Source organism: Equus caballus, chromosome 7 (assembly GCF_041296265.1).
Source record: "Equus caballus isolate H_3958 breed thoroughbred chromosome 7, TB-T2T, whole genome shotgun sequence".
NCBI classification, from domain to species: Eukaryota; Metazoa; Chordata; class Mammalia; order Perissodactyla; family Equidae; genus Equus; species Equus caballus.
Window position 1 is genome coordinate 84,241,330 of NC_091690.1, and position 7,188 is coordinate 84,248,517.

Here is a 7,188-nt window from a genome sequence, read left to right on the forward strand (position 1 = left end):
AGGTTTTTGTGAGAGCGTAACTTCATTTATCCTGGGTAAATACCTGAGTGGGGTGCTGTATGAGCGTTGTGGTTTCTCCACATCCTTGCCAGCACATTGTATTGTCAGATTTTAAAACATTAAAAATAAATGTTTAGCCATTCTAATGGTGTATATTGGTATCTAATTGTGATTTTAATTTGCATTTCCTACTGCCGAATGTTGTTGAGCGTTTTTCACAGGCTTATTTGCTTGCCATCCGTATATTTTCTTTAGTGAAGTGTCTTCAAATCTTCTGCTGTTTTTAAAATTGGGTTGTTTGTGTTCCTTATATCATTTTAAAAAAATCTATCCTCACTGCCTCGGTCCATTATTGTTATGGGTCGGCAGCTCCTTTTTACCTACAGGACAGATCCAAACACCTTAGCATGACATAAATAACACCTCCGACGTCTAGCCCCCAACAGCCGCCCACCCATTTCTTTCTGCTTCCTAGACACAAGCTTTTCACAGCTGAATCATACTATTTAGGGGTCCTCCAGGGCTGCATTGAACCCTCTAATTTTTGCATGTGCTGTGTCCTCTGCCCTTCTTTCCAGGAGCCTCCTCATCTCTTAAGGCCCAGATTAGAAATTTTGGAACTTTGGGAAAGACTTCAGGCTTCCAAGCTTGTGTTGCTGCTGTAATATTATATTGTTTATCTATTTCTGCATGACAAATTACCTAAAAACTTAGTGGCTTGAAACAATAAACATTTGTTGGTTCGCAGTTTCTGTGGATCAGGGATTTAGGAGTGATTTATGTAGGTGGTTCTGGCTACAGTATCTCATGAGGTTCCAGGCAGAATGTCAGTGGGGACTGCAGCCATCTGAAGGCTTGACCGGGGCTGGAAGAGCCACTTCCAAGCTCACACAGGTGGCTTAGCAGGAGGCCTCAGTTCCCTGCTGGGTGTTGGGTGGAAGCCTCAGTTCCTCACCAGTTGGGCCTTTCCCACAACATGGCAGCCACCTTCCCCAGAGCACGTGGTCCGAGAGAGAGAGGCAGAAACCACCAACGTCTTTTATGATGTACACTGAGAGGCATCATAGCATCACTTCTACCCTATCCTATTGATCACACAAACAGTGGGGAAGGGGACAACACAGGGTATGAATACCAGGAGGCCAGGATCATTGGGGGCCATCTTGGAAGCTGGCTACCACAAGAGGTAATGAAGAGCATAAACTCAAAATTCAAAAGACACAGGTTCAAATCCTGGTTGAATCACATATTAGCTGTGTTACCATAAGTAAGTTACTTAACCTCTCCGAGGCCTGATTTCTATATCTGTAAAATATATAGAATAGTAATAACCTTATGTAGTTGATGTTGGGCCTACAAAAAGCACCTGGCATGCAGCAAGCATTTAAGAAATGTCGGCTATGATTAGGGTGATCTCTGTTCGCATCCTTGCCAAGCCACTGGCCTCAAGTGTGCTCCCATATAGCCCTCTCATGCTCTTGCCTGGCCTCTCCGCCTGGGTACTGGGTACTCACTCTCAGAGACAGGGGTGTCCAGACCTTCACACGCAGAGCCTCTCTGCCCGCCCCTTTCCTGCACTGTTTACTTTGCGCAGTCTCTGGCTTTTCTAACAATATTAAGCCATAATTGCATTCCCTCACATCCCAAAGACATGAATGAGATCATATGTGCATCCTTAGATTAAAACTCCAAGTTTGGCTTGTTCGTTAACTCCATCCCGTGTGAGGCCACCTGCTCCAGAACCTCTTGGCCTGTCCATCATTAGCATTGTTTCCATGTCACCTTTATTCACTCATCAGCCTTGAGTGACTGCTCATTGCCAGGACCCTGGTTTGGTGCCCAGGATGCCAAGATCAAAAAGACAGGGAGCCAGCCCTTTAGAACCTCAGTGTTATTTCATCTCATCATTATCCCATTTTCTTTGGATAGATTTTTCTCCTCTTCTTTGCTTAAATTATAGTTTTATTATTAACAACCACCAGTTATTGAGCACTGTCTTTGTGCCAGACTCTATGTTCACGTCATCCTTCTGACAATCTATCACCACTGAAAGAAGAGATGAACATGCCAACTGGGATCCTAAACTCTTTAGTTTCCTACCTAGGACTTCAAGGTTACGAGAGGTTCCTTCCAGATTTCTTTTGCCTGGATTATTCTTTCTAAGTGTTGGTTACCCCCTCACGCCCCACCCCCACCCCAAGTCCACTGTATGCCATTTTTTAACCAGCTCTTGGCCCTGGGAGCCTCACCTCTCTGGAAGCATCATCACAGCCCCTTTGCCCTCTAGTTCCCTTTGGGTTCAGATGAAGGGAGGCACCGGCTTGAGATCAAAGGGCAACAGGAGATGAGGTTGGAGTATTTCTTTCCCAATCACTCTCCGCTTCAGTGCCATGCCTCTGGCGATAGCTGTGTTCCTCCACGGCCACAGCTCCTGCGGGGTGGGTGGGAGGGGGCTGCCTCCTCCAAGTCTCTAGCTCTCACTTGGCCCAGAAACACTGTTTCTTCCCTTTGCCCTTTCAGGCCCAGGGGTGGTACTGCCTTCCGGCTCTTGCAAATTATACCCAATACTAAGCTATTGTCTCGACGCTGAACTTGCAAAAGACATTACTCACCATCATGGTTTTCCCCACAACGTTGCTTCTGATCAAGGAACACATGACAGCAGAAGAAGTGAGGCAACAGGCCCATGCCTATGGGATCTACTGCTCTCACCTTGTAAGAAGCAGCAGGCCAGATAGACGGTGGCATGGAACAGTCTACTGAAGATCTATTCACGGCACCAGTTGGGAGACAACACCGTGAAAATTTAGGGTTCTGTTTTACAGGATGCAGTATACACTTTGAATCAGCAAACAACTTATGTTTCCATTTTCCCCATACGCAAAATACACAGGTCCGGGTATCAAGGGGTGGAAGCACTTACTCACAGAACTTTGTTCTGATGTTTTGGAGGTCTGAGTACCCAAGGGAAGAATGCTTCCAGCAGGGGCCACAACAGGTTCCATTGAAGCGAACCATCATGGGCTCACTGGGTCACTAAACTAAGAGGAAAAGAAGGGAGTTACTCCCCCAGCTGGCGTGGTAGGTTCTGATCACCAAGGAGAAATTGGATGGTTGCCACACAACGAGGGCACGGAGGACCATGATGGAACCGAGGGGATTCTTGGCACACCTCTTAGTACTTCCGTTTCCAATAGTAATACTTAACAGAAAGACAGGCAGAACCACTAAAGGTCCAGGCTGTTTAGAAATGAAAGTTAGGTCATTCTACCAGGTAAAGAACTCACACTAGCTGACACCGTGGCTGAGGGCAGAGGAAGGGAACACGGATTGAGGAGCAGAGGAAGTAAGTTTTAAATATCAACTCTGCCTGGTGATCAGCTACACAAACAAGATCTGTCACAACTATGCGTGGTCTCTTCCTTACTCGATAGGTACACGTGTATATTTACGCACACACTTATCTCTTCTCTCTCTTTCTTCCTTCCCTTATAATTTATAACTTATATGAGTATTGGTGGCAGTAGTGAACTTTAAAATTTAGTCTTTGGTTACAGGACATTCAGGTGGTACTGATATTCACGTCACCCAGTGACACTGTGGCTGTCATTCAGGAATGGACACATTGACTTTGGGGATTTTTGTGTCTTTCCTCTCAGGGAGAGGTCAGTGCATCTTCATTTGCACAAAGGACAGTTGCATTTTGTTAAGCAAAAGCATAAGCCTGTATTGTCATGTGGAAGGACTAGTGTGTGCAGAGGGTGTGCAGGGATGATGAGTAGCCAAAGGGGTGGACTGTACCAGTTACTAAGCTATGATTTCTCCGCTCCAAACCCAGCCTCCCGTTCTCTGCATTTTGACCCTGGGGCTGGGCCTCTTATCACTGCACTACTCCTTTGCCAGTTGGCTCCCTCCTGGGTTCTTTCAACAAAAAGCACTGAAGGGAGCTGGAAGGTAGGAAGAGAAAGAAGCAGCTTACTTCTCTCACTGTTGGCTTGCTGCTGCTGTCTGCATCCGCTGAGCAACAGTTTGTCTCCCTGGTAGTGGCACTTGGTTCTAGGTTTCAGGATTTGTTCACACTCCCAGAATCAGCCTCACTGTATCCCCTTCATACCCTAGCACCAACTAACAGCACCGTCTTCTCACAGGTCTTGGAACCAACTGGGTGGGGGTCCATTCTCTCAGTTCTGAAGCCATCAGGGCCAGCTGAACAGGGCCAGCAGGTAGAGGACCTGCCTCAAAGGTCTGGGTCCCAGTTCTACAGGGTTCTTCTTCCTAATAAACAATCCCAATCTCTTCCCTTTGTTTTCCTAACTTTAAGTGTGGTGTCTGCTTCCTGGAGTTACTCGGTCCATGTGTATTAGCTATCTATGCTTTGTAACAAATCACCCCCAAATTTAGCAGCTTAAAATAATACGCATTTATTATCTCACAGGTTCTAAACCTGGGTACAGCCTAGCTAGGTGCCTCTGGCTCAGAGTCCCTAACAAGAGTGTACTCAAGGAGTTGGCCCGGCTGCAGTCATCTCAAGGCTGGACTGGGGGACGATATACTTCCAAGCTCAGCCATGGAGTTACTGGCAGGACTCAGTTCCTCACAGGCTGGTGGCTGGAGGCCCCCCTCAGTTCCTTGCCAGATGGGTCTCTCCATCAGGCAGCTTACAACATAGAAGCAGACTGCCATCACAGCAAGGGAGAGAGAGAAACAGAGGTGAGCAAGGCGGAAGTAGAGTCTTTTGTAAGCTAATCTCAGAAGGGACATCCCATCACTCTGTCATATTCTATTTCATATGCAAGTGGATGACTCAAGGGCACGAATACCAGGAGCCAGGGACGGTTGGGGGCCGTTTTAACAGCTGCCCACATATGATGTTAATCAATGCTCCCTTTTGCCTGTTTGAATCCAGTACCTGATTAATCAACTTATTATACTGAGTTATCCCTGCTCATTCACTGGCATGGTTTCTGTTCCCGTTTTTGCTTTTCTGCTGGACTCTGAGACAGTCATCTCCTGGTGCTTCACCATCCCTTGCTTGCTCCCTGTACCCTGCTTTGTAAGTAGTCTTTTCATTAAGGACTAAAATTTGAACCAACTGGGATGAATTCTTCTGGCTTCTGGACCCAGACTGATGACTGAGTGAACAACCTGAAGGGGCTGGGACCAATCAGGCGGGTCTTGGTATTGTGAGGGACTGTACTGGAATCAGAAGACCAAAGCTGCTATTTGGATTTGTCACTCACTGGCTCTATGACGTTGGGCAAGTGACTTAACCATTCAAAACCCTAGTGTCTTCATCTGCAAAGGGGAAATAAAGCCTCACTTTCAGGGCTATCACGGAGATTAAAGGCGGAGTTAAGTGACTTGCAGAGTGTCAAGCACACAGTAAACTCTAAAGAAATGGTTGCTATTACTGTTAGAAAGTGTAACTTGATGTTTGACCAACAAATTAAAAATGTCTACTGCACAGGATTGTGGGGTTTGAAATATATGAGGGAGGCAAAGAGCCTAGCACTCTGTTTGACAGTTGACAAATGTCCAATAAGCATTAGTTCTAAAGCCCTTAACATTTTTTTAAAATAAAATCTGTTGGTAGGTTAGAAGGGTACATATTTTTCAAATATTTCCATTCAAAAGGAATTAACTTGGTACAAAATTAGGCAAGAGCACATTTCATTTATGAACTAGATTTTAAATTAAAAAAAAGTCAAATAATTTCCTCTCCCTTGTTCCTATCTCTCCTCTCTCTCCCTCTCTCTTCCTATCTTCTCTTTCACTGTATTATGACCAACAAAGATTTATTCCATGAATGCTCATTTAAAAAAATTAATTAGAAAAAACAGTACTTGATGTATTAAACTTCACCTTTTTCTCAGGAAAACTCAGCTATGTGGACACCACAAGGTTACAGGCGTTAATGTAGGGCTGAAATTGGTGGTAGATTAATTTATGGACAAGCTAGTAAAAAAAGATAAAATTTAATAATGTGTTTCATCTTCCAAGTACTTTTAAGATTTGTTGTTATGAATCGTTAGTCCCTGGTCACGATTAACCACAAACTCCTTCATTAACATTTCAGGACTCTGATTAAAACAAACAAATAAACACATTTTGAGGTGTCCAAGCAAATTTAAGAGGATAAGATGGGTGAAAAGAGAAAGGAGTTGTTTCAAGGGAGTGACGAAGAAGGGAGCCAAGATATCAACTTTAGCTGACACTCTAAACATTTACTTAGTATTGGCTTTGTCATGCATAATGTCTCCTTTCTTTGAGCTGCTAATTTGTTTCCCTAATTATGATTATAGACCGACAGCAAAAATACTTAGTGTTCCCTGAGGAAAGGTCTAAGTCAGGTGAGACACAGGACAGGCGTGGGTGGGGGTTGGAAAGTTGGTGCAATGGAGCCCAGAAGAGGCCTGTGAGAAGCAAGGATACAATCTGGGTGTGGTCATGTGGTTGGCACAGCCCACATGTATTCTGGAAATCCTGAGGATGATCCCAGGATCAATGCGCCCCATAGAAGACTATGTGCCAGGGGCTGTGTTCTCAGTGGCCATGAGGCCAGCATGGCACTAACATGTCCTGGAAGCGATGAGATCAAATTCCTGGTCCTGCTGTGCCCCCAAATAAGCATAGTTTACATTCTTTCAGGTCTATCTGAGTTGTGCTTTTTAACATTTCAAAACCCTCTAACATCCATCACTTTATCCAAGCCTAACACAGACCTAGGGGGGCAGGCAAGGGCTGGTTCCTCTCTGCTCTAGGGGATGAGAGTGAGGATGGGGTGAAATGAAGTAATTAAATGGCAAAGCTGGGACTGGAACCCAGAATTTCTGCCTCCCAGGCCAGGATTCTCTCTAGAGAGAAAGAACAAAATGACTGCATGTTAAAGGGAATGAGAAGTAAAACAAAATAAAGACTCAGTGGTGCTGGAGCACAGACGCACTGTCCAGGAAGGCAAGCGGGCGCTATGGCTCAAATTCTGCTCCTGACCACGACAGGGAGACCACAGGCTGAACACAAGGGTGCTGATGTAGAGGGTCCAGGGCATCTTCTGAGACATTCATTGTCCAAATGTTAGTGTTCGATCTCCAGCCCTCTTCCTTCCCCTAACAACCACGTAAATAAGTCCCTTTACATGTCCGCTCAGTATGAGCTCCTACAGCGACAGGTAGAAAGCACTGAAAAGAA